The sequence below is a fragment of the Mus caroli genome, chromosome 3 (assembly GCF_900094665.2).
Source record: "Mus caroli chromosome 3, CAROLI_EIJ_v1.1, whole genome shotgun sequence".
NCBI lineage: Eukaryota > Metazoa > Chordata > Mammalia > Rodentia > Muridae > Mus > Mus caroli.
In genome coordinates, this window is record NC_034572.1 from 21173663 (window position 1) to 21201564 (window position 27902).

At 35.2% G+C, this 27902-nt stretch overlaps 1 protein-coding gene across 11 annotated transcripts in view; it reads right to left on the reverse strand.

Moving 5' to 3' along the window:
* Nucleotides 1-27902, reverse strand: part of Nlgn1 (neuroligin 1) — an 888460-nt gene that overhangs the window by 483966 nt on the left and 376592 nt on the right. The window contains exon 1 of one of the 11 annotated variants that reach the window (XM_029475314.1): nt 888-908. The exons of the other annotated variants lie outside the window; for them this stretch is intronic. The gene's annotated coding sequence lies outside the window, so the exon portion shown is untranslated. Of the gene's footprint in view, nt 1-887; nt 909-27902 lie in introns of those variants that run through there. 11 annotated transcript variants of the gene reach the window in all.

Genomic DNA, 27902 nt, shown 5'->3' on the forward strand with positions numbered 1-27902 from the left:
AAGGCAATTGTAACATGCAGGAATGTATCAACAGATAATTTTTTCACTTGGCAGAGGAAAGGTACCATCAATAGAAGGCATGTTGAGCTCTCAAAGTAGTTAAACAGTCAGGGCTAATACTTGAAAATCAACTTTATAAAACACTAGACTCATGCCATCGTGCAATTTCATGCTCACTGTATTTATTTATAATAGTATCATGTTTTAGAAGAAGAATTGCCTTAAAACACCATAGATGCTTAATACATGTTTTATTGTCTCTAACAGTGCTACTTTGCTTGCGTAAAAGAACATACTGAAGGGGAAGTTAAAGGCCACATGTAAGTAATTTTAAATGTCACAGAATTGACATACTCATCACACAAATGCAAGTCAAGCCCCACATTTCCTTACTGAATTTCTATAACCATTTCAATTGTATGACATTTCATAAACCTCATGCAAAAAGCAGTCACTACAAACACAGGACACTCTATTGAAAAGGACAGCCAATCACATAGCAATAACCAAAAAGAATTTTGTCATGCATAATGTAAGAGTCTTAGAAAGCACACTGTAAAGGAATGGACAGACACGTCTTGATTCCAACCATGTTAGGATTAAAACAGCAAGCATTAACTGTAAGCACACATGACAGGGAAGGACTGGAAAATATTTGAGAAAGGTTTTACACCTTTTTAACAAAACTTTTTCTATTTGTAATTTACAACTAAACCTATTGTAATATGGCTCAATGAATAGGAAACACCATATCAAAAACAAATGGACAAAAATAATAAGGCAAAACATGTTTGCTTTTCTGGTCCAAAAACTACTGCTGCAAATATCAATCACTGGTGAAGGTCAAGACATTGAAAATCTAAAAATTAGTGATATCAGGAAAGTACCTATTAGGTTTTGCAATTATGAGATCATGATAACAAGGTCATTCAAAAACAAAGAAAAGAGACAGCAAAGCCAATTCAGTTATATGTTTTCATAAACACGCCTTAAAACATCATTCTGTTGATAAAGGCTAGATGAGTGGAATGGTTTATGTTAACTGTGTGCCAGTTGCAAGATCACAGACATCCATACTTAATAAGACCTCATTCAAATACAAAGTGCACATAAAGTTATCTGATGGTTACTAACTATACTTACATATCTAATAAGAGTTCCTGAAAATATGAATATGTCTAACTTATAATTTTAAAATTAGAGAATTGGAATATTTGAAACATTTCTAATTTCAAAATATCCTTTAAAATACTACAATAATTTTATTAACTAAAGATCGAGATATTTTTCACGTTCTTGTTTTCTAAGACCCTATAAAAGTGTGGCTTACTTATTAGTTAACAAGCAATACAAGTTGAGAATTGTGCTATTTATTGATTGCAAATCATTACTTGCTCATTTTCACTAAATGACTCGATTTTCTTAATTCTCAGGTTTTTGAGAAATCAGTAAGACCAGCTCCTTATTTGTGGACTCATTAGTTTGATAACATTTGAAGGACATGTAAATCTTGTCACACTGAGGTTGTTCCTGCCCTCTTTCTCTAGTTCTGTGCTATATCTCTTTTAGACAATTTGAATGGAAGCACATCGTGGTATGTAATGTCATTTCTATGGTCTGTATTGGAAGCAGTTCAGGTTCTCTTGCTACTGAGTTGATAATTTGATATGCTGCACATTCATACGAAACTGTTCCCTCTTGAACATGCGAGACACAAGATTAAGAGAGTGTTGTTAAACAGGATCTCCAACACTGCACATGGTGCATAGTTTGTGTAGCTAAGGAGAGGTGACATGAAAAGTACCGCAGAAGGAGAAGGAAGAGATAGCAGCCACGAATGCTGAGCTGAACTTTTTGTGTAAGTTGCTGACTTTTCCGTTTCCTCCCTATAAAGTGTATGCCTCTTAATAGCGGACACTGTTTACATACCTACCTACATATTGTAGTCAATATGAAGTATTGTGAACAGATATAGATATTCAGTATCATAAATAAATGAAGGCATCAGAGGAAGATGAGCTCAAATTATATCAACTAAGTACTCATTTATTGATATATTAAATAATACCATTTTATTATAGTATTAAATTGTTACTATAGTACAGTCTGTAGATGTATTTTAGTCATCTGAGCACAATGTTGCTTTCTTATGCTCAATTTTTAAAAATCTGATATTCTTTTAAAGTTTTAGGAGGGTAACCATTAAGGACAAAAACTATCAGAATAAATTGATTAGATTTTATTCCGATCTATGCCTAAAGACACTGAGAACAACCTAAGAGGGATCAGAGTTGCCAAAGTAGAAATCAACGTTGATTTCTTTGAGGTTTCAATAGAGTAAGCACAGCCTAGGCTTCACTGCAGGAGATCTCCACATGACTTCCAGTATCCCTACACCACCACCCTCTGGTGACTCTGGCTCTTGTTTCCATATTCTAAAGTGTTAAAAGTGATATACTCAATGATGTTTTGTGAACACAAATATTCAATTATAAATGTCTACTTAGTATTTGTGCTCTTGTGACAGGCAGACTTTTCCTCTTCAGAGACCATGTATTACTCAAAGTCAAACATCCTGATTTTCCCAAGGGCAAAGCTTCTACCCTTTGGATACGATTCATTGTCGACATTCTAAGCACAGCTTATGCTTCTTTTAAACAGCAAGTATGGCAACTTGAGTATCAGTGGTTTTAAATAGGTATCATAAAGCATCAACTATAAAGCCATGAGACCACTCCACTCTGTGTAGAAGTGATTTATCTTACCTTGAAACTCACGCATTCTCTTCTCCCAGAGGAATGCACACATAACTCTCATTAGAGTTAATAGGAAAGTGGACCTCATGTCATTTTGAAAGGGAGTAAGAGTAATTTCTGTATTTTATATCTCTGATAGGCAATAAATAGATTCAGTGGGAAAGCAACAGTACTTAAGCAAGCTACAATGAACACCCAACCATGAACTTCAAACTCATTTAATTTCAAGAGTTCTTTTTGTGATTTCCATAAATATAACTAAAGTCTTGGCCTTTACAAAGGGAGTGGAATATAATCTTACATTTTGGAATCTGACTGTGATGCCTTTTATTTTTTAAGGAGGAATAAAAATATCAGCATTTCTATATAGTTAACTGGAGAATAATTATGAGCTCTGAAATAATTACTATCCACCAATATTAATGCTGCTTTTTATCATTCTCTTTGATGAAGGGCTAATATACTTTAGTTCTCAAATACATTAAAACTGATTATAAATTCCCTCATTATAGTTTGAATTCAGCACAAATTAGCCAGACTTTATGTCACGTGTATTGACAAAGGCAAGTAGGCTGAGAGTATTATTAGCTCCTGACTTGGAAGGCTGGCCATGAGAAATGTGCCCCCACAGAGGGAAGGGACCTCTGAAATTCTGAGAATTATTTAGAGTCCCATTCCCTGGTAGTCACAGGGTGATAAACAGAAAGCTAATGACCTTGCTGTTTTGCCTCACCCTCTTGACCTTGGAGCTTTTGATATAAACTGACTATAAAGAATGTTTGAGGTGATGCACACAGAATTGAAAGGCATTGCTACTGTTCTTCAGCCATGAGAAAAAAAAAGTTAATAAATAAAACCTTGATGAAGTTTGTGAAAACACTACATGTGTTCCAGACAATGAACAATGCCAGAATTTAATCCATCCTGAGTAATGGTGGGAGTTATATTAGTCAACCTTTATACATTTATCAAACCGATGAACAGTAAAACAATATGTTTAAGTATCATTCTAGGGAATATTACTGCAAGCCCTACTAATTGATATCTCTGTACTTACTAAATAAAAAGTTATCCTATGTCTCACATAGTCTATTATTTATGAGCAGACATAAAGAAATTATGGTTAAAAAGTAGTTTTTTCCTGAAAAAATTTAAGACCATCAAAAATTTTGAACAATTTCTTAAATATGAATTACACTGAAATATACATTATAAATCAGTGTAATGAGTTATTAAAAGCAACATTGAAATGATTTATAATCTCAGAAGAGTCCAAATGTGAGCAGTTTTAGAGATGGGAACAGACATATGACTAATTTTTGGTGCCTCTTGGTAAACTGCCTGTTCAGTACTAGCTCATATATGTATATTTGGAAAACATCATACTCCACCTCCAAAAGGCAGTAGGCATGTTCTATGTTTATCTTTGTGTTGGAAGAAAACACCTACATTAACACAGAATATATTCCCCTCAACAATTCTTCAGCGGTACAGAAGAACTTACAATGTAGCTGTGAATATTTTGTTCCAAATCAGAAAAGGAAAAAAAAAATTGACCTAGGATATTGACACAAATTAATCTGTATTTATTAGAAAATCAACAATTTTTGTAAAAGTACCTGAATACAGTATTTTGAAGTTTCAAAAGAAGGTTCTATCTGGAATTAATAGATCAAGCAGACAAAATATACACATGCAAGCAAGCAAAGAGACTAAATGCCCTAATCCTTAACAGAGTAACACCAAGTTAGCATAATATTTTTCTTTAATACTGTATTTTCTTAGTTTTTAAGTGGAGTATATTTGATTATTTTGATTGCACAAAGAATATCAGAATAGTATTCCTTTTTCTTCTAGTCTGCTTCTTTGTCTTGTTTAAAATGCTAATACCTTGTGAGGTCCTAGTCACCGTTTCCCTGGTTTTCTAGATATCATCTACATGCATCAGATATTTGTTAGGAACACAGGAAACACAAGATGTGTCAGATGCATGAGATAGCTCATTCATGATGCATTTAGGATGGTAGCAATCATTTGACTCTCTGGCAAGGCTCCAGCATTCACTAGACCATCCATTCAACAAACACATGTGCTCAGACATTCCGGTGCACAAATGAGGCTCAAAGCTTCTCTCAAGAAAATGTGGTCTTGTAGGCAAAAGATCCATTAAATAAGTCATCAAACATATAATCAGAAAACATGTCAAACAAAAATCTTAGCGACATGAGAAGGTCTTTCTTCAGTGTGACCTGATAAGTCTGGAAGTTCTTCACTAAGCAAATGTGAAGAGGAGAAGGCACCGAGCTGGCAGATAGCTTGGGGATTGGTCAGGGGTTGGAAAGAAAATTTTACAGATAAAAATTAGCATGCAGAAAGACCCTACAGTGATAGGAGTCTCCTCAGCCCCCATGAGGTCAGAGTTGAGGGGGGTGTTGGGAGATGATGAGAGAGAACTCCACGAAGATCCACAAACCAAGCAGAACCTGAGCCTTAGTCTGAATTCTAAAAACAATGAGAACATATTTGCAGGCTTGAAACACATCCTGACAAACTCTGACCTACTTTAGTTTTATGCAGAAACATCAAAAAGAAACAAAATCATTTTAAGAGATGCAGCAGGAGATATTTTACAAGGAGGTCTCCATTAAATTCTTTTGAGACAGAAATACCTTTCTTAGAATGAAACTGGATGACATTTCTGACTGTAAATGGGGAAAAAAATATCACCAAAAACCAAATCCCAGGTTCCAGCAATTCTAGGAGTTCCTAAGACTCAATAGATCTGGTTTATGCATGCATTTAAAGCTATTCCCTTTCCCTTAGAATTAACAACACAAGAGTTCAAATGTCCGAGATCTTACATCCTACGAAGGCAGACTATTCTAAGAGCTCCTTCGGCTGGGAAACCTTGGCCTCTCTGGCAGTACAGCACTGATACTTCTCATCTCTGCCGTCAAAGCCAATTTGACCTCTGAACATAGCTCTATTCTCAGAGCCTACTTATCATACAAAAGTATGCTCTGTTTGATATTATCAGACCATAGCAAATTTCTAGGTGAAACCTAATTCCTGACACTCTAAGTCTTTAAACCTCTTTTGGGCCCACCATTGCTCTGTACCTACTTCTTGTTCTTGCCGACATCAAACTATAGACTGCCTCTTAATCTACCTTGTATATCATCAGCTTTGAAAGTTGAAATAGTAATGATGAGAAACTCCAAATGGAAAAGAAAATAATTATTGCATATCAATACCAGCTAAACTGCAGCTAAACCAGTTCCTGCTAAGACTAAACTTGCAAGTACTTTTAACAAACAGAAATATAATAAAGCATTGTCTTGGATGAGAATCTTCTGTTTGATTTAAAATAGCTGTAGCGTGACAGATGAATACTAAATATAGTATAACATCAGTTTTGATGCCTTAGAAATCCATGAGCAAAAACAAGGTATTTTATATTCTGAATGATAAAATTATTTAAATAATTTTAAATCCAGTGCAGATGAATAATGCTGAAAATGACAAATGAGTGTCATTGTTTCACTACCTGGCTTAACCTTTCAATAATTCTTTGTTGCTTTTGATCTAGAGTACACTGTCCAGCCTGGCTAATAGGACTCTCCTTACTAATTCCAGATTGGATCTTCCTCACATTGCTCTCCAAGATATATTTTTACTACTGTGAATATTGTCATTGTTGCTCAAAAGTCTCCTGATTCTCCCACCTTGTGTTTTATTCCATATGCTTTAGTCTTTGAGTTTGAAATTATAATCAGCTCTCTACAGAGAGAATGTGAGCTGTCAATAAAACTGGACACAGGGAACCTCCTCAGAAAAAAATAAAGTGTGACTTTCTTTTTTTTTTTTTTTTTACCTTGGGGATTGAAAAAGAGAGGATTGCAGGTTTTTTTGTTTTTGTTTTTGTTTTTTCCTTTTTTGCACCCAATTGTTATCTTGGAAATAAAAATTAAAGAGGCAATTCTGTACTACCCAGCAAGACTTATTTGAGGAAACATTTTCAATCTGTAACATTACTAAATTTCATCTGTATTAATGAGGTGAACATATTGAACCAGAACCATAAAAATCCTATTTTCTGGTATGGCTGATTATCTTAAGAAACACAAGAAAGAAGGACAAGTTCGTTGACAGCAACTTTCTGAGGAGTGTGAGATACAACAGTAGTGTGCTGGACAGTGCCTACCTGAGCATCTGCTCTCAACATGTGACAGCCTGCTCTTGGGTTATTACTCAAACAGGATAGTTTTGAGAAACCAAATCTTTTGGGGTCAGACTCCATCTTAGAGAACCTGACCTTATGTTGAACTCAGGTAAATTAATAGGCCGGTACCAGTTTCCAGTATACCCTGCTCCAAAAACCTGCATCTAACACCAGTTTCCAGGACACCCCATCCCCAACAAAACCTGCATGTAGCACCAGTGTCCAGGTGATTCCCAAACAAATCTGTACCCCCAGCTTTCAAGTCTACACCTGATACTTCACTTCCTAACAACTGCAAATCAGGAGGAAATCAAAAGATAAGCTTATGGTTTGCCTCCCAGTACTACCCAGGTATGTTAAAGGCCATAATGGCCCCCAAATCAGATGTATATCAAGCTAGGCACCCCTTCTTACCACTATAAATGCTTGTCTAAAACTATGCTCAGGGCTCCATCTTACTTCTGTGTCAGGGTTGGCAGGGAGTTCAAGCTCAAGCCTGAATAAAGAGACCCTAAGACAATTACATCGGATCCTGCTACTTGGTGCTCTTTATGGGGTTCACAAATGTATTAATAGCACCACAGTTTCACTGTCCTCATGCTGTTTTATTCTGTACAATTTGATCCACTGGCCAAAAAGACTGGAACTGACTGGGGACATAATTCTGCATGCCTTTTTTTCTCATATGATTCAACAACCAGGAGGCACACAGTAATTAAAACTCCTGTAAACCCAGAGATCACAGATTCACAGAACTCAGAATGCTCAGATTCACAAAGTGGGAAGGGTAGAAAGAAACCCTACAGAGAGGCTATTAAATTGCCTTCCACTCATAGGAAGTTCCAATAGAATAGTTGATTAACTTCACCTAGGACCCAAGGACATTTGACAATTATGGTAACTCCTTCCTCAGTCAAGTAGCAATAAAAGACAAGCAAAGGGAACCGTGTGAATGAATGGTTGATAACTGAAGTAACAAGGCACTCAGTGAACCATGCCACCAAATCCATCATAACTGCTATACAGTCTTCCAAAATCTTCAAGACAATGCTTGATTCAAGTGTGACTAAGGTTGATAATTAAAGTAAAAGGAAAACCTATCTAAGTAACTTTCAAAAAATTGAAACAAATACAATTAAAATAAGACACTAAAATTTGAGATTCAAGAATTCAAAGCAAGTGAGTAGTACCAACTAAAACTATTAATTTTCTCAGTGATGCACATTATTTAATATGGTATTAAAGCTTAGAAAAATGAACAATTAGCTTCCTTAAGATGATAGGATTAGCAAGGTTAATAAATAGCTGTAAGTGGCAATAGCATAGTCACACATTGTGTGGGGTGATATATTACTGCTAGTCATAATCATGAGAATCATCCTGAGGATTTGGGCTCAGCTCATTTCATGGAACACACTAACATAATAAATGAATTAAAAAGTGAACATTTTACATAGCATTGTATCACCATAGTGTTCTTATTTGCCCGCTAGAATTGATATTAAAATCCAGGGATCCATCCCATAATCAACTTCTAAACGCTGACACCATTGCATACACTAGCAAGATTTTGCTGAAAGGACCCAAATATAGCTGTCTCTTGTGAGACGATGCCGGGGCCTAGCAAACACAGGAGTGGATGTTCACAGTCAGCTATTGGATGTATCACAGGGCTCCCAATGGAGAAGCTAGAGAAAGTACCCAAGGAGCTAAAGGGATCTGCAACCCTATTGTTGGAACAACATGATGTACTAACCAGAACCCCGGAGCTCTTGTCTCTAGCTGCATATGTATCGAAAGATGGCCTAGTCGGCCATCAATGGAAAGAGAGGTCCATTGGACTTGCAAACTTTATATGCCCCAATATAGGGGAATGCCAGGGCCAAAAGAATGGGAATGGGTGGGTAGGGAAGTGGGGGGCGCTATGGGGGACTTTTGGGATAGCATTGGAAATGTAATTGAGGAAAATATGTAATAAAAATATTAAAAATCAAAAAAAAATCCTTTTGCTGAGAGTACCATACACTTTGGTTACCGGCGACAAAGAAATCAGCATCAAACTAAGATGGAAGCTCTTTTCCTGCTACCTGCCATTCATGATGCCTGGCGATGCTATGTTGGCTGCCTGGATTAAAAAAAAAATAGCTATGGACTTTTGTGTAGTAGAATACATCTAGGCTGCTGGCAAGATATTCCTTCTAGAACCTTCCTAGCGCTTCTACCTTTTAATACAGTTCCTCATTCTGTGGTAACTCTCAACAATAAAATTATTTTCATAGTTATCTCATAAGAATAATTTTGCTATGGCTAGGAAATATACTATATGTATTTTTTTGGAGATGGATATTTGCCAAAGAATCTGTGACCTACAGGTCAAAAAGCACTATTCTAGGGCTATAGTGGCATAAGCATTTGGGGAATAACCTTTTGAATGGATTTAAAACCTGCCCCAGGGAAAATGTCATTTTTCTAGTACAATAATGCAGTAGAAACCCTATATCTATAGAGGTCACAGGCAACCTACTATTATTGTTTAGCTTAATGAGCATGCTAAACTACTTTCTAAATGATTGTTTAACCTGCAGACTAGTGTTGTTGTTTTTAAGACAGAGATGTTCCTGTTTGTCGCTGGTGAAGGGTAATGAGGAGTTTTATATCTGATTCATGTGCTGAGAACAAATAATGGTTGTACGCTCAGCTGTAGTCATAATATGTATACCAAAGCCACAGCCAGCCAGGGGAATACTATCGAAGGTTAAAAGCAGAGAAAATATAAGACCTAGAGGATTGAGTAGAGTGTTGTGAGAGTATCAGATAGCACTTGGTGTTAGCAATCATGAACAAAAAGCAGTTATGCCTGACTGGACAAGCCTTTCATAATGTTGGACCCTTCAAAGTTCCATCCTTGTCTGGGTGGCACCTATGAGGCCTCAGTCCTTTCTGAGGAAAGACTTGCCATTTCCACAGACTCAGCTGATTGGCAAACCTAATGGTTTCTTTTGGATCAAACTGCCATTGCTGATTCATAGGTAGAGTCTTTGCCAGTGGATAAGTCCACTGCTGATTAACATGAGCTGAGCTGCTTCTATCCTGACAAGAAGATTGGAATCATTCCCCATGTGTTGAGGTTTTGTCTTTTACTGTCTATTGTAATTCTAGGTTCCACTCCCCAAGACCTGCAGTCTGCATTAAGCCCCTATGACTCTGCCCTCAAGTTTGGTAAATAAAGATGCCAACAGCCAACAGCTGGGGAGAAGAGACATAGGTGGGATTCGGGTTTTGTGGGCTTGGAGGGAGAGGAGGAACACAAGAAAAGAGAGCATGGGAGAGGGAAGGAGAGTGGCCATGTGTCAAGAGAGAACATTTCTCTGAGGGCTGCCCAAGAGGAGCAAAGGGCAGCCCAGATGAAACATAGTAAATAATTACTTGGGGTTATTGATAGGAAAATAGATTCTAACAGCATGGACTGCAGGCAGCTGCCTGGCTCTTGGGTGTTTAAGGATTATTGTAAATATAAATGCTGTGTGTGTATCTTTCATCTGGAAATTTAAATACCAAAAGCAGAGTCGAAAACCTGAGCTGGGATCTTAAAAATCTGCTATAATAACCAAGAGCTATTTCTAAGTAGGTTCACACTCCCCTTTGCCTTTCCACTACCCCTTGGTGGGTGGTGGGCTAAAAGGAAGTTTAAAACATTGAAGAACCTGTATTAACATAGGTTATGAAAAATCTAAGCCTACAGGAACTACTGGAAACTAATAATTGCTGTGACCATCTAGGGGAGGGATACATTCTCATTGAAATCATTTTTGAGTTGCCCAATCTCCATCTAGCAAATAGCCTCCCTCCCTCCCCATACTTCTGTAAGGAATCCTAATAAACTCAGTGCATTAAAAAAACAAACAAACTTGAAAATAGTATGGGTATTATGGGAACTATTTATAAAAAGGGTTCAAAAAGTGAAGCAGGTGGATAAGAAAGGGCACCAAAGGTGCTATATATAAAATTTAAAAAAGAGCAAAAAACAAAACAAAACAACAAAACAAAAAACCTAAAGTAGTGTTTTCAAATAAATACCTATTTAAAAAACTAAATTATATTAGTTACTTTTAAAACAATTGAAAGGAAAAGCTATTTTCTAGTTTCTTTATAAAAGGAGTGACTTCAAATATATTCACTCGAGGGTTCTTAGTCATTTTACTATTCAAAGTTTAGTTATTATGAATTTAAAATTGATCACCATCGATGAAGATTAAAAATAACAATGGGTTTTTTTTGAACAAAGTGTCAGGTGTGTTTTTGCATTAGATGAAATTTAAAAGCAAGATGATATAGCTGTATTTTATTTCCACTGCAATAATACATATTAGAAATAGATGCCAGGTTTGGGATAATGTAGCAGTTCTGATGGTATAAGCAGTTAAAAATGTAAAAATGAAAACATAGTGGAGGCCTATATATCTAATAAAATCAAAAAGAGATAGCTTTGCTAATTCTCTTCCTCAGTGAAAATATTTCTGTTCTAGCTATATTTGATCAATGCATGGCAGTTTTAAAAGGAATTCTTCCTTAAAATCTCTGCAGAAGTAATTGAATGAAGATGGTACTATCCTTTGGGGTAGTCGAATCACAAACATCCTCTGAAGTAAAAACAGCCACTGAAAGCTAACCTTCCATCCTGTGTACAGTTTGTGTTTTGGAAACCCATGAGCAAAATTAAAGTATTTGATCTTCAAAATATAAACACACCATCTTAAAAGAGGCTTATCTCTCAAGTATTTAATGGCTGATGGATTACGAGAATCAATATAGGATAAGAGGCTCATGCTTTATTGATTTCTTCTTCTTCACACTTTCATTCTTCCCTCGAAGCTACTAAAATGCTCCAAATCAAGCAGCTTTTGTAAGACAGTTCACAATAACATTTATCAAAGATAACATATTTAATACTAATATTTGGCTGCTGATAGCCAAGATCACCTTTGAAGAAACATCTTTACCAATTGAACATTTTTATTCATTTGTCTAGTGTATATATATATATATATATATATATATATATATATATATATATACATATATATACTCATATGTGAAAAGTATCTTTGAGGATGTGAGGGTTTTTTCATATATGAAAAAGATCTGAGTTTTGAACTACTTCTCTTTTGTATAAAAATACATGTATTAATTATCATAGTGTTTTTGTTTTATGTGGAAAGCAATAAAGAGCTAAGGTAAAAGTTAAGACATTAAATAGTCAATAAAATAGAGCCAAAATGTTTCTAACATTTACACATGAATCAATGTTTGTGAGTTTTAAGTCGACTTTAAAAAAAGTAACAATGATGATCATCCTTTGGTGAGTTATTTCGAGAAGCAAATCTCTCACAAGAGAGCAATCATGTAGTCTCCCAAATAAGACAGGTACAAAACCTTAAAAGAAAAAAAGTAAAAAAACAAAACAACAAAAAACCCCTCAGTTTCTACCATATGCTAAAATAATATTATGATGTTTGCATCCACTAGGCTATAGTTTGTTCATAGAATATTACACATGAGGCTAGGGATTATTTTATGAATTTAAACACTATGTTCATATATGTCTGAAAATACATGTTTATACATGAATACTGTGTGATTTTGCTTCTCCCTTGTGAGCCAAACAAAGATAAATTTGCACAAGGAATGCATAATTTCACTAATCATTTGGTTGAAACTTGTTTCTGTAAACCAATTAGTTATGTAAACAATTTTTATAAGCAACGTAAATCAGTGGAAAGGTATCAACAAGAGTACAGAATTGAATCTGACAGATAAAACTATTTCAGCTTAAAATAAAAGGAAGGAAGTAAATTTATAAAAAATTTTAGGGGAAATTTTTAATGTAGAATTAATCAAAGTTGGTTTACTTTCCCTAACCATGAATCCGTTTTATTTGAAGATATCCTGTGGAATTACTCACTGTACCAAATAAATAATAATGAAAATAATAATGAATTGAATTTTGTTTTTCAGACAGTGGTTCCTCACTCTGAAGGAGGCAGAAAAATTCCTGGAGATTTTTTTTAAAGACATTCCTAACTCTCTTTTCCCAGAGATGGGTAGTACACAGCTTATATTTCAACACACAATGACAAATGAGGTGTATGTACTGCACTTAGATAAACTTGAGATGCAGATTCTTCTATTAATAAGATCTTGGCCTTTCCTACTTTAACTGTCACTGGAAACTGAGATGAAAATTTGCCTGTGTGTATGTAAAACTGTTTCCATTGGACACTGCCCTTAGCATCTCTACCAGAAATGTGCCTGTACACGCACTGGACCCAATATCACCTTCTCTTTAAGAGGAAACTCCCAAAGAAAGGTTCATTTCTCAAAGCTTCTGATGACAAGAATTTAAATTATAACTAGATACACAGACATATATACAGATATACATACAGATACACACACCTTTCAATTACATGGTATGCAAATATATGTGTCACTAATATTGAATAGCTCTATTATTCTGGGTTTAGGTTTCAAAATCCATCAAAGGTTTGGAGTGCTGGTTAATAGCACTGGCTGTTATTGCAGAGGTCTTAAGTTTGATTTCCAGCACTCACATAATGGCTTATGATCATATATAACTCCAATTTCAAGGTATATAGTGTTCTTGTTCTGGTGTCCTCATTCAATAGGCATGCATGTGTTATACTTACATTTACAGAGGAAAAAATAGGCATATACATAAAATAAATAAACTTAAAAAAATCTAATCAAGAAGTAAATTCTACCCCCAAACATTTTTCTCAGCATTATTTAAAATTATTTAATGCTGAAAATATTTTAGAATCAGTGAGGTCTACCTAAAAGCAAGAATATTCACCTTCTGTAACTATTCACCTTCAATAAAATAAAGGTTGGAATAATAATGATAATATATATATGTATATATATATATATATGAATAAATTAATCCAAATTGAAGCAATTTTGAACTTTTATGGAAAATTAAGTAATACAAACTAAAATGTGAAAAGCATTAAAAAGCACTCAGAAGAAATGAGAGATAGAGATGATTGATAGATGATGATAGGTAGGTAGGCATGGAGAGAGAGAGAGAGAGAGAGAGAAGAGATAGAGAGATAGCTGATAGATGAGTACGTAGATTATAGATGATGATAGATAAATTGATGATGATGATATAGATAGATAGAGAGATAGATAGATAGAAGATAGATAGATAGACAGACAGATGACAGATTATAGATACATAGGTAGATGATAGATGAATAGATAGGCAGATAGATAGACAGGCAGATAGATAGAGACAGGTTACAAATGATTCAATAAATATTTAAAATAAAGGGAGGATGAAAACATAAGTATGGCCACCCTGATCCATGGTTTAGGAACCTTGGAAATGGCCTCATACAAAAATTTGAAACATAGTGACTTCTAAATTATCACTTACTCTGTCTTCATATTTTTCTCATCTACAACTCTCTCCTCATGTGCATATATGTTTGCCTCCATGTGTGTTTGTGTGTGTGTGTGTGTGTGAGCATATGTGTATTTATCTCATTTACATACAAATCATAGAATGAATGTCCCAGTGTTCCCATCTCTGAGGTAGAAGGCAAGATGGACTGTCTCCTATGAACTGCATCTTTTCAGTCTGTAAGTACAAATACTTGCAGAAATAATCCTACCCTTTAATAATTCAAGGCAGAGATTTAGTGGTGGCATATATGACCAGATAGTCATAATTTTATGTATTCTAATGCATTGTGTTGAGACTCAGTTTTATACTTAGAATGCCTACTCTACATTTTAAAAGCTTTGTTTCCTCAAGTAAAACTGTCCTTATCGTAGGATCTGAGTGAAAATACAAATCTCTAGTTCCTAGCCCATTATGATACACAGTCAGTACTATGGATACACTGTGTACACATTGTGGTCAATAGTGTGGCTATATAATCTGACAAGAGCACACACCCATTAGCTAAAATTTTGTTAGACTTTAATTCCTCTAGTAACTGTGAATTATTTTAAACTATTTTTATTTATATTATGTGCACGTATATCTTTCTTCATGATCTTATATGCATCTATGCATGCAGGAACCAGCAGAGATAAGGAGGGAGTTCTAATCTCCTGGAATTGGAATTACAAGTATCTGTGTGCCAGATAAAGAAAATATCTAATGAAAAAAAAAAAGCATTCAAAAGAAATGAGAGATAGATCATGTGGGTGCAGGTTACTGAACCAGAGTCTCTGTGAAATCAGTAAGTTAATCATAATTAACTCTTAATTATGAAGCCATCTCTATAATCCCAAAATAAGCATTTTTAAAGGAGTATTTTATTTAATGTTCATACCTTTAAAAAAATCAATGGGAAGAATATCAGAGAATGGAGTTGAAGGAAATATTGCAGCAACAATATTACAGCAATAATTTGGATAGAAATACATTAGTTCATGTGTTCTCACGATTCCCATGAGCTACGCTACTAATTTGACAACTCTCGCTAATGAGAAATCTTAGATCAATTAAAAATGACACAGAATCTAGCTATGCAGAAAGAGTTGGAATCACATGAAGATGAAAGCTTGATGTGAATATCTCAAAATCCCATAAATGATATGTAAGTGTGTTATACTTCACTGCCAACTTCACATGAGGACATAGAGGCCAGGTGATGGATTACCCTGAATGCCCAAGTTACAGTCAGGAGTAGTAAATCTACACAAGTCCTCCATGCTCTGTTTAAAGCAGAGCTTGTTTCTAAGGCACATGATGTCCAGATTGTAACTTAAATTAGTAACTAAAATTAGTTTAATGTGCAGCTCATTCACAAAATTTGAAAACCACAAGCGATAAAATTCTCCCTACATTTGAAAATATACTCCAATCTCATTCATCACAAGCTGCCTTGTTCCATGTTATTCTTAGTGCAAATTGAAGAAAATTTTTGTGTAGATGTAAACATGTATAGGTTATATGCATTTCATTTCTTTTTGCATTTTATATTCTACTTCTACTCATTTTTTCAAAAACTTTGCTTTTCTTAGTATTATATCTGAAGTATTTTTCTATATCATTATTGAAATAGCCATCCCCTATGTGTTGCTGCATGATTATCCTAGAGTACTTTTTAAAGAAATTAAATAATTGCAACATTTGGTTGAAAAATGGGGTAAGGAAGCCTGTTAAAGATATCAGAGCATGGTGCTTAATAGTGACTTATGATCGCTGCAAATAAGACAGGAACAAGAATCTCCTCTGAGACAAGCCCCCAAATATGCCTATGAGGGAGTTTCTAGGTTGGATTTAAGTCAGGTGAGACTCACTGGAAATGGGACAGTGGTATCTCACGGGCTGGATCCTTCTGTGGTGCAAACCCATCCATCTTTCTATTTCCTCAACACAGATGCAACATGGCCAGGTATTTCAAGCTCCTGCTTTGAATACTCTCTAAACCGTCTTCACCCTGTCAGACCGTACCTCTGAAATCTGGGGCAAGATCAGCATTTTTTTTCCTAAAGTTGCTTCTGTCAGGAGTTTCATCCCAACACTTAGAAGGTACGAATACATGGGAAGCAGCCAAAGTTTCCCCATACCAATTCTAAACCAGAGCAGGAACGACCAGGCAAGGAGAACCCCTCAAGTGTCTGAACATCAAGTAAAAGATGCTTGCCTGCTTCAACCAACTTTGTGCTCTCCCTGGGGCTCCCTGACATATGAAGTGAGCAGATAAAATGCTTTTAGTGTTTCTGTTATTCACTCTAAGGAACAAAACTCCATAAAACACAAATAATACGTATAAATAGGAGCTGTCGTTGAGAAATTTAACTTTTTAAAGGTTAGTAGTGTTTCAACTTACATATACACACACAACTACGTACACACACAAGCACACATATTTTGTTTTGTTTTATGGTAACCAAGTAATATGACTAAACTGTAAGACAAAACAAACATCTCAAAGTCCTATACTTTTCCTAAAATTCAATTACCAACAGCTTTTCCTACATTGCAGTTAATTTGCTCATCATGTCCCTCCCAGGAGTTAATGTTTTCATGCCCAGGAGCCTGTCAGGATTGTTTCCATAGCAAGTGGAAACATTTTTTTTTTCTCTCTGCGTTTTCAGCTGTCTCTCTTTCCCAAATTGCCCCAGAGCAGCAAAATTAGATTTCCTGTCTGATTTGTCTGATTCCTCTGTAAGCTACAATACACATTAGATAAAGATAAATGAAAACAAGGGAATCCTTCCTGACAGTAAGATTGGTTTGGGGGACTCACAAGGCCATTTGTAATGAAAGTAACGAGAGAAGCAAAGACAGATAAATTCATCTACCACACTTTGCCTGTTTTCCCCCAGGATCTCAACCTCTCCTAAATTTCAGACCAACTGAAACTTAATGAAATAAAATCACCTTATGTTTCTTTCCCATGATTGAGTCATTGAATATTGCTTGGGTTTGAGCTTGTAGCTAATGATCCCACCAAATGCAGCTTGCTTAAGGGCACTTAGTACTTTTGAACACGTTGGACCATTGCTTCAGGAGGTGATCCAGGGACTCAGTACATCAGATGTGCAATGTATCCTTCATTTACATGTCTATCCCACAATCATCACACTCAGACCTTCAGAGTTGACTGCCCCTGCCTCATCTTGTCAAAGCTGTTAGCAGTCTGCTGTTCCTATCCTGTTCTGCTCTTCCTCAGGGCACTCAATGTACTCTACCCTGAGGTACAAAGTTCAACAACTACCTTTGATAACAAAGTGCCCTCAACTCCAAAAAGAATAAGCATGGTAATGAAATATTGTTCCAGGTGAGTTCCTACCACTAAACCAATAGCATTCTGTCCAGCAGCAAAACATCAATGTGTGCATCCTATGTTATGTTATTTATCTTAAGGAAATAAAGCAAAGTAGGGAACAGTACAATTTGTGTAGAAAAAAAGTTAGTCATAGATCGTATTAGATAGATGTAAGCTTTTCCTAAAATGATATCTCAGAGGTCATTTCCTGTAAAAACAAAACAAAACAAAACAAAACAAAAACAAAAACAAGTGCTGAATACAATATGAAGAGAAGGCTTGAAATTTATTGTTTGAATGCAGACTTTATAAAAATTATAATGTAGTATGTGTGTGTGTCCATGTGCATGTGCACATGTGTGTGGGCATGTGTGTGTACATGTGTGTGTAGGGGCATGTGCTTGTGCATGTGTGTACGTGAGGCCAGAGCACAACCTTGGGCATCATTCACCTACTTGCTTTTCTGTTTAGGTCTTCTATCAGAACACCAGTTACAGTAGATTGGCTGGCAATAAGCCCAGGAATCCTCCTGCCTCTGTCCTGCAGTGCTCAGATTATGAGTGTACATAAATCACTTCTAATATTTTTATGTGAGTTCTAAGAATTGAACTCAGTTCCTTGGACTTGTGAAGCAAACATCTTGCTGAATGAGCAACTTTACCACAGACCTCAACCCATGAGCCCATGTTGTCGAGAAGACTTAAAATATATATTCTGAATATTTACATGCTGTTAAACACAGGGCAGAAAAACTAAATACTTAGGGAAACCTTTAAATGCCTGCTTCTTTTTGATCAATTCCTGCTCTTTGAAACTTTGACTCTACTGTGCTTAAATGTCTATTGATATTTATAGCAAATATTTAATTTCTCCAATTAAGTATCGTACTCGACTGAACCAAAACATTGTCAAGTTTGGCCTCATTAGTAAAATGACCCCTCATCTTCACCTTCTGATTGGGTTATAAAAGCATATGTTCTTGTCTTAATTGTCAGGGTGTGTAACATTGAAGGTATACACAAAGTGTTGGTTTTCATGATATATCCTGTGAAACTTCAAATTCCCCAGCCACAGCATTATTTCAGCTGTCTGATTTGATATTCACTGCTTGGATGTAACAGTTCAACTTCTGATTTATTTATAACCTTACTAAACATGGGCATTTGCAGGCAAAAATCTCTTAATGGGTCATGTGGAGTAAACATGTCTAAGTGATCATTGACAAACTGAGAACAGGATCATGCTCTCTTTACCTGACATTTCTGTGTGTGCCAAAGAGAGGCACTGCAGTATAAACTTAAATAAGGACTTTCAAACATCTAATTATGTATTCCATGGACAGCTATCCAGAGGATGTATAGCATTTAATGCATGTCATTGCAAAAATCTGTGTATGCATTTCAATTCTATGACTCACAAACCTTATGGATATTGGATAATATTTTTCTTGGTGAAAAATAAATAGATGATAGATGGATAGATGGATAGATAGATAGATAGATAGATAGATAGATAGATAGATAGATAGATCTGAAACAATAAACCTTGTATAAGTTGTAAAATGCACATTCAATTTGTGATCACTTGCAATGTACACAAAAGTGCAGTTGATGTGGGAAAATTAACAAAAACTTTCTCATCATTTTCTACACATTCTGGTACCTTTAAGGTATAGTATATCATGCATGGGTTCTACACAAAAGTTTGCTCTCAAAATATTCTTTTTTTGAAATATAATAAATTGACTTCCCCCTCTGTGTGTGTGTGTGTGTCTCTCTCTCTGTCTCTCTCTCTGTCTCTCTCTCTGTGTATGTGTGTGTGTGTGTGTTCATGTTCATGTGCACACATGTATGTTTGGTTATGTATATGTGGAGATGAGGAGTTCTTGCAAAGTGTCTTCTACATCTTCTTTCATATTTATTTTGAAAACAAAAAAAGCTCTCATTGAACATGGAGAACATTGGCTAACCTAGCTGGACAGTAGGTCCACAGCATCCTCTGTCTCCACTTCCAAGTGATGGGGTTGTATCCATGGGATTTGAACTAAGGTCTTCATGTTTAAGTGGAAAGCACCTTTCTAATGAGCTATATAGCTCTGGGCCCCTGGCTGCTCTTTGCATTTTTTTTTTTTTTGTCTATTTCTTCTAATAGCCTCAGACATCCCATGGAGAAACATCATGGTAAATTCACCTAAGGTTACTCTTTGCTCCAATTTTGATAAACTGAAGTACTGAATAAATAGGTGTCAGGCGAATATTGGGAGAGTAAGACCTGTCAAACCATCTGACTTGTATCAGAAGGATATCTCCTGTATAAAATCCAGACCCCTGTGGATTCAACCAAATACCTTCTCATATAGAATAGTACTTATCATTTGGTAAGATGATAACAACGGTAAGCTCTGATGCAGGCAAACATTTAATATATATCAAATGAAACCAAAGAGCAACTGTGTTCAGCACACTATACTCACTAAGAAAAATCAAGTAATGTTAACTAGAAGCATCATGGAAATGAAGGAGAGTAAATGTTGAACTAATATTTAATCAATCCTGAATGCAGACTTAAAAGTTGCCCAGCCTATCAAAACCCTGTTTCTACATTCAGTATATATTTCTATAGTCTTGGATATAGAATAAATTAAGTGCAATGAACATTTATATGAGAAATACTTTATTCTAAATATCAGATATGTTTAAATAATAAAACATTAGAAGTTGTATCTTCCTACTCATTTTATTTATTAGAACAGGGGCAAATATATGCTAATTAAATTGCATATATTTGTACCTACTTTTACTGCATTAGAAAATTTAACCACTATAAATTATGAGCTAAACTTAGAATACCAGTCTTTATCTTAATTAATTAACCATACTATTCTTCATAGTGTGAACCCTTAAACTTAACTTTTTTCTACATTTAAATAATATGAAGTGATTTAAGTTTATTTTTTTCTTTATTGTGATTTAAGTTTCTTATGGTACAAAATCAGCTGCCATTTAAAATTGATTTTTGCCATTTCTTTTGTAGAATTAACCTTATTTTTGAATAATGGAACAGCTGGGGACAAAATTTACTTAGTAACTATTTATCTCTCTCAATATATGAATATATATGTAATATCCATACATAAATGTATACATGAGAACTATGGAGATTTAACTATTGCAAGTTAGCTAATAGAAGTTGTATTAATAGACTAGCAGCAATGATTCATTTCAAGGAAATATGTTTTGCTATTCAGTATCATATCTTATATGCTTAGTGAAACAAAGGCAAATTGGATGATTTCCCTCTGCTCTTCTCTCCTCCCAAGAACCCACCTGCAACAAGAAGAGAACACTAGTGTGTATAGGAGTTTTATGTCTATTCCCAACATAATTGTTTAATGCAGTCTGGTAAATTGAAGTCTTTGCATTTTTTTTATTTTTCTTCATGTTTTCATCAGTTGTAATGATAGTAAAGAGGCTTAATTTATTTATAACTAAAAAAATAAATATTTGAGTTGTTCCTTGTTATTTTTCTTATATATACATGTATAGACAGTTATGTATGCACTATGTAATATTTAATTCAGGACACCTGGCTATTAGTTTATGTCAACTCAAACTAAATCAATCTGAGCAGAGAAAATCTCAGTTGACGAATCGCTCCATTGGATTAGCCTATATCTATGTATCTAGGGCATAATCTTTATTCATTTTTATTTCTAGATTCCATGTGAGTGAGATCATTTGGTATTGGCCTTTCTAGTCTTGACTTGTTTCACCTAACATGGCAGTTCCAATTCTACTCTCTTCACAAATGACATGATTTCTTCTTTCTATGGCAGCCTAATAACTCATTGTATACAATGATGAATCTAATTTGTCTTTTGGGCAGTCTATAGTTTTAATTCAAGTTAAAAGTTACCTGTGGTGGTTTGAATAAACATGACCCTCAGATGCCAATATGGAGTCATAGCATTTTTAGGAGGCATGTCCTTTTTGGAGGAAGTACACCACTCGGGAAGGTAGACTTTGAAGTTTAAAAGCTCAAGGCAGGCCTAGTGATATCTCTTCCTGCTGCCTGAAGATCCAGATGTAGAACTCTGTAGTAACTCCCCAGCACCATATTTGCCTGTGTGCCACCAAGGACTTAAACCTTTCAACTATAAGCCCGTCTTAATTAAATGCTTCCTTATAACAGTTACCGTGGTCATGATGTCTCTTCACACCATTAAAACCCTAAGATGGTATCTAAAACTAGAAAATTTACATTAAACCTACAAAACAAAATACTCTGTAAATGTTAGTATATAGTCATCGGAAATAAAGACAAACAATGTGATTTGAAAGAAAAGAATACTAAAGAAATGCAATATTATTTTCAAACACAATTTAACTCTAGCCCCCCAAATCAGAAATGTCATTTTAGAGTCAAAGCATGAATTTAACCATTTCCACTTAAACAAATGTTCTTAATTTTTCATAGAATTTCTTATGAATATATTGGAAAAGCCATGGATCATATTTGATAACTACAGAATTGATTATCAAATATCAGATGCAAATATGCTAGACATTTTGAAATGATACAGAAATTTTGGAATAATGTTTGAAAAAGAATCACTGACGCAAATCCTTCAGAAGCCCTCATGTCCATGTCAGGGTATGGTATGCCACCCATTCATACTGATGAACTCATATAGGCCATGTGAGGCGTGAACATTTACAGTATTGTTTTCTTATAATAAAAACTGTTTTGAGTTACAAAGATGGTTAAATGGGCAAACCACGCACATATAAAGTCCATAGTTCAAATCCCCCGAATCCACATAAAGATCAGCATGTTATCATGCATCTGTATTCCATGTCAGTTATGTTAAGATGGGAGGTTAAAGCAGGAGACTCCCCAGACTTACGGAGCAGACAATGTGGTATACAGAGTGATAAACAAAAGTAGAGTCGTTCTTAAACAAAATAGAATGTTGGGACCAGCCCTACAGGCTGTTCTCTGATCTCTTCTCATGTACTATGCCAAGAATGTACCCACACTGACGTACATGAATAAACACATACACACAGCAGATGTGTTAAAACATTACTAATTACACTCGAGATTCAGCAGAAAAATAAAAACATGTAAATGACCAATTCAACTTTGTCTCCATCCCTCTGTGAGACAGGAAGCAGTTATTGTTTTCACATCATAAATGAGGATAAGGAAATATGTGGAAAGAAAAAATAGTTTGCCAAAAACAATGAGTGAAGAATAAGATATAATGTAATTATTTCTTTAAAATTTTAAATTTTATTTGTGCATATATGTATGTGTGTATGGGGGGGTACATATGGGTACTTCCAGAGATCAGAGGAGGATATCAGATCCCTTAGAGCTTAAGTTAGGGGCAGTTTTGATGCAGTAAATCTAGGTATTGGGTACCAAACTAAAGTTCTGTGCTGGAAAAGCATGCACTCTTAACAGCTGAGTATCTCTCAGGCCCTAAAGTATTATAGATCTTAGGCTTTATTCACCATTGCGGCTTTACTAGTTACATAGTTACTTTATATGGAGTTCTTTTAGTTTGAATTAATCAATATCCATCAGTGTACTCTGTGTTGCATGATGTCTTGTGTGATAAGAAAATTACATTAATGAAGTCAAGGCTATATGTGTGATTCAAATTTACTTCAACGAAAATGAACTATGAAGGACTCTTTTGGTCCTATCCACATCCACCTAGCTAATATTTTCATAATATCTATTTTCAATCAACCATACAGGAACATGAGATCTCTCTCTTTTGATTTAGAAAAATCTGTCACACTGATAGAGAATTACTGCAACTTCATGCATTCTATTTTTATACATAAAATACACTGAGCCACTCAGTCTACTTCCTTGGGACTCTACTTTACATCAGCATGCAGGAAGCTATGAGGAGCTTCTTCTTAATCACAGCGATTTGTTCACTGTCTCGTGAAAGGCACTGAATGGGATTCTTGGGGCTGTTTCTGGGGCTGATCTCGTGAAGCAAGTGGACCTGTGTAACAAGTGGTCTGCGCAGCTACAGTTGGAAGCACCAATGCAAATGAATCATGTCTATGAACAGAAAGGGAAAAAAAATCATTCCAACCCTCTACAAATAAGGTTACACATTATAAACATCAAAGGTATAATCTTGCAATCATAATTACAAAGAAGACATGGTTTTTAAATATAAAATACACATTAAGATGTGCAGTTAATTTTCTTATTGTCTTTGATTTGAGGATTCCAGAAAAGCATCTGATAGAGATTACAAATAAGAAGAGACCAGAAAACATAAAAGTTTCTAGGCTAATAGTTTCAGGAAGTAGAACTTGTTTTAAAAAATATGCCCAGATGTAACTGATAATCAAGGAAGACCTTTAGTGGAGAAAAACTCCCAGGACATTTCAGGAAGGTGAGAGGAAGATAATTTATAAAAATGATACAGAGTGAATGAAGAAAGGGTAGAAAGTAAAATGGTGCAGAATGAAGCACCCAAGTAGGAAACCTGAACTGGATCCGTAAAACCTGATGTTTCTCTACGTCTGTCTTAAAGGATTGGAATCATTTTTTTCTTTACCTTTCAACTAGAGTGGTCCTATCACGTGATTAGAGTTTCCTTTTCTAACTCCTTTATCTGGTGACTGTACATTGGTGAGATACTAGCATTTATTTAAACAATTGATTTTTTTTAAATTTACATTCTGTGTTCACCTCATACTTTATTATTAGTTTTAATAAATCTATGTCTCTCCTTACTTTTAATTACCTAGAAATTTTAGACTTGCAACAAGAGTAAGTTCTTGAGATTACACAATTGAGGTATTGCCAATGGAGAGGAAAGGGAGAGTGAGTCAGAACACCAACTAGTGTCTCAAGTGTTACTCAACAGAACTAAACAGTCTTACTGTCAGGCACAGCTGGTACATTCTGAATGGTGAAGGAGGCATGAGAGAAGCTTGAAGTTGGAATTTCTGGTTTCTTTGGAGACCTGGATATGTTGTGTGATGTGTGATGTTTTTCTGGAAACTGTCTTATGAAAGGGTATTTTGCTGAAGCAGACACATGTGAGGATGTATTCTTGAGAACAGACATGGGGTAGTTAATTATATGAATGGTTTTAAGGCTACATGATATTGATGGGATGTAAGCCTCAGTCATTGGAGTTATATTAACAGGGCTATGGGTCAACTTCTAATTAAAGAAACTAAGTGGTTTCTCTCACCAGATATCTAGAAATTTTATGAAAAAATTACCAATCCAAGTCAGACACATCAAAGAACAGGGAAATTTGACAGGGGCAATTGGGAATGAATTGAATAAAGAGTATTAACAAAAATACACAAGAAAACAAAATAAAAATGTAAAGGAAAATAAAAAAATTGACTTTGGAAAGAAGAAATATTAGGCCACACATGCATATTCTTAATATAAAACTGAGTGCAGAGAATGCAAGCAGAACTATTTAAGAGAAGACTATCTCAGTAGTTACAGAGTTATCTATGTGTACTCATGCCCTCCTCTTGGTCCGACCAGCAGCAGAAGCTATTACTGTCTGGCCAAAGAAAAGTTTGCATTATACTTAAAAAATAAACAAAGAAAAAATACAACCCGAGGTGGCACACAATAGGAGGTTATATATTCTGTAAGTGTAGAGCTTGTTCACTGTATCCATCTTTACTAATGGGTAGGCTTTGTCCAATCACGGATCTCGCTAATATCTCTCACTGACCTTCCAAAGAGGGAGACTTAGTATTAAGGTTTGTCTATAATAACTTCTGTTTACAAACATCAAGTCATTATTTGATTTCAGTAAAATAAAAAATAAAACTACAGATTGTATGCCAGGGTTCACATACTCTGTTGTTTTGATTGGGCAGGTCATTCTCTGCTTGTTTTCTGGGTGTAATCTTTCTATGCAAATCCACTTTAGACCTAAGACTGGGTTAGTGTGTTCTCTTACCTTCATGTACCACACAGGTTTGATGAAATCCTCTCCCTCACGTATCTAACGCTGTGCCTGGTCATCAACCACCTTTGGTTTACTTCACAGCATTTATCAGCTTGCAAATTCCTTTTCTGTGGTTTTATGTGCAATTATCATTGCACTTTTAAATTCATATTTACACATTTCCTCATTATCGTGTGATGGCAAAAACCTTTACATTTACTACTCTATCCCCAGTCTTGAAACAGTGTCTGCTACTAAATTTAATTATTAATTCCATAAGTGTTTATGAATTACGTGGTGAAATAACTTGAAATTTTTAACACACTTCATAATCAACAGCAACTAATTACAAACATATAGATTCAAATTTAGGATGAAGCAAGATTTCAATAAGGCCAACAACAAAACAATAAGTCAGTTAGCTGTTACACCTCTGTAAAACTTGCAAAGATGCTGTTGTGATTTCAGCCCAATACTACACAGTCAGGAATGAACATGTGGAAGAGTTTATTTTGAGATGAATTTCTCTAGAGAAAGCTGTGTATTGAAGCATATCTGCCCAAGGGAAGGAGAAAATGACAAGTTCTCTTCATATCCATGTATTTGAGCTGCATGAAAAAGATGACTAGGGGCTTGCTATGTGTGAGACTTGCTAAGAATTCTGGGAGGGAATTCTGGGCAGATGGAACAAGGTGATAAAAGAAAGGAGAGGCCATACAAGTAGCAGTACTTCACTGGTAAAGGGGGAAGACAAATATATCCAGGGGTGAGACAAAAAGTTTCTCTTCCAGAGCTTGACCTGGATCTCTGGAAAAGAGTCTATTCAAATGGGGTTCTGACTGAATAGAGTTCTTTTCCATAAAACTGGCTGAGGTTCTTCAAAACAAAGTCTAGGATGATCAGAACCTGGGATCTTAAGTAAAGGTAACCACATTTGAAGGGGCTAGCCATCATGTAACAGAACAGAGAATGTATTTCCTTGGTAGGTAGGAAGGATCAGCATCACCAAACATGGGGAGAAAAGAGGTAGTTTTGGGTGCAGGATTCAGGGAGAAACAAGCCTTGAATGCAGAGAACCTTAAATGTGAACAAAAATTGGTATTTTCATCATGAGAGTGGCCTGTGTATGTCTGTTAATGTTAAACTGTTGACATTGGTGTGACCTGCCAATGCAGTCGTTCAATGGACACAAACGATTACACCAAATGGAAGTATAGGTACAAAAAGGGTTTGACGTCAGGGTGAAGAGGAAAGGTAGTTTCCTACAGAACAGGTAATTACCATCACTGGTTCTATTCAAAATGAAGGAACTTTGTAACACACACACTCACACTCACACACACACACACACACACACACACCCATCATCATCATCATCATCATCAAAAATAAAGGAAGAACTAAATGTTCACATATTTAAAATAAAGGAAGAGACAACATTTTCAATATGTTAAGTAAATGTGAAAATTTGCATGCAGTCCTCAAAAGAAGAGTGTCAAAGTGTAAGAATAACTTGAACAGTGTGTCTCATGTAGAGCAAATAAGTTCACATTTAGGAGAGAGCAATCCTTTGTTGCTTTTTGGGGAAAGACATACAAAAAGCAACCAAAAACAGCGAGATAAATGGGTCTACTAAGAAGTATGAATGTATTGGAAGTACAACTATAAACTATAAAAATAATTTAAATATATAAAAATATTTTATTTAATATAGATTTTTAAAAGTACAGTGATTAACTTTGCTTTATTAATTTTTCACATTTCGTTTTAAATCTGAACACCTACTAAAATTTCACTATGAAATATAAAAAAAATCTGGACACTTGCTTTGTTACATCCTTATCATGAAAAGCTCCCCTTCAAATAAAGATGATAATGTTCTATTTCCCAGTGTTTAAAGGTGAGAGTAGAGTCAGAGATTTGATTAACATCCACATCAAGGGAAATGGGAATGAGTCAATCACATTTTAAATCTTTCACTTCTCCCTTTAAATAATTAAAAAGCACATTTATGTAACTAATAAAAATGTGTCATGGATTTTGTTCTCTTTATGATCAATAGTAATGATCAGTATATCCATCACAAAGGGTTATGGCATTTTTTTCAGTGAATTAAGTTAATCATTCTGCAAGCTAATTAC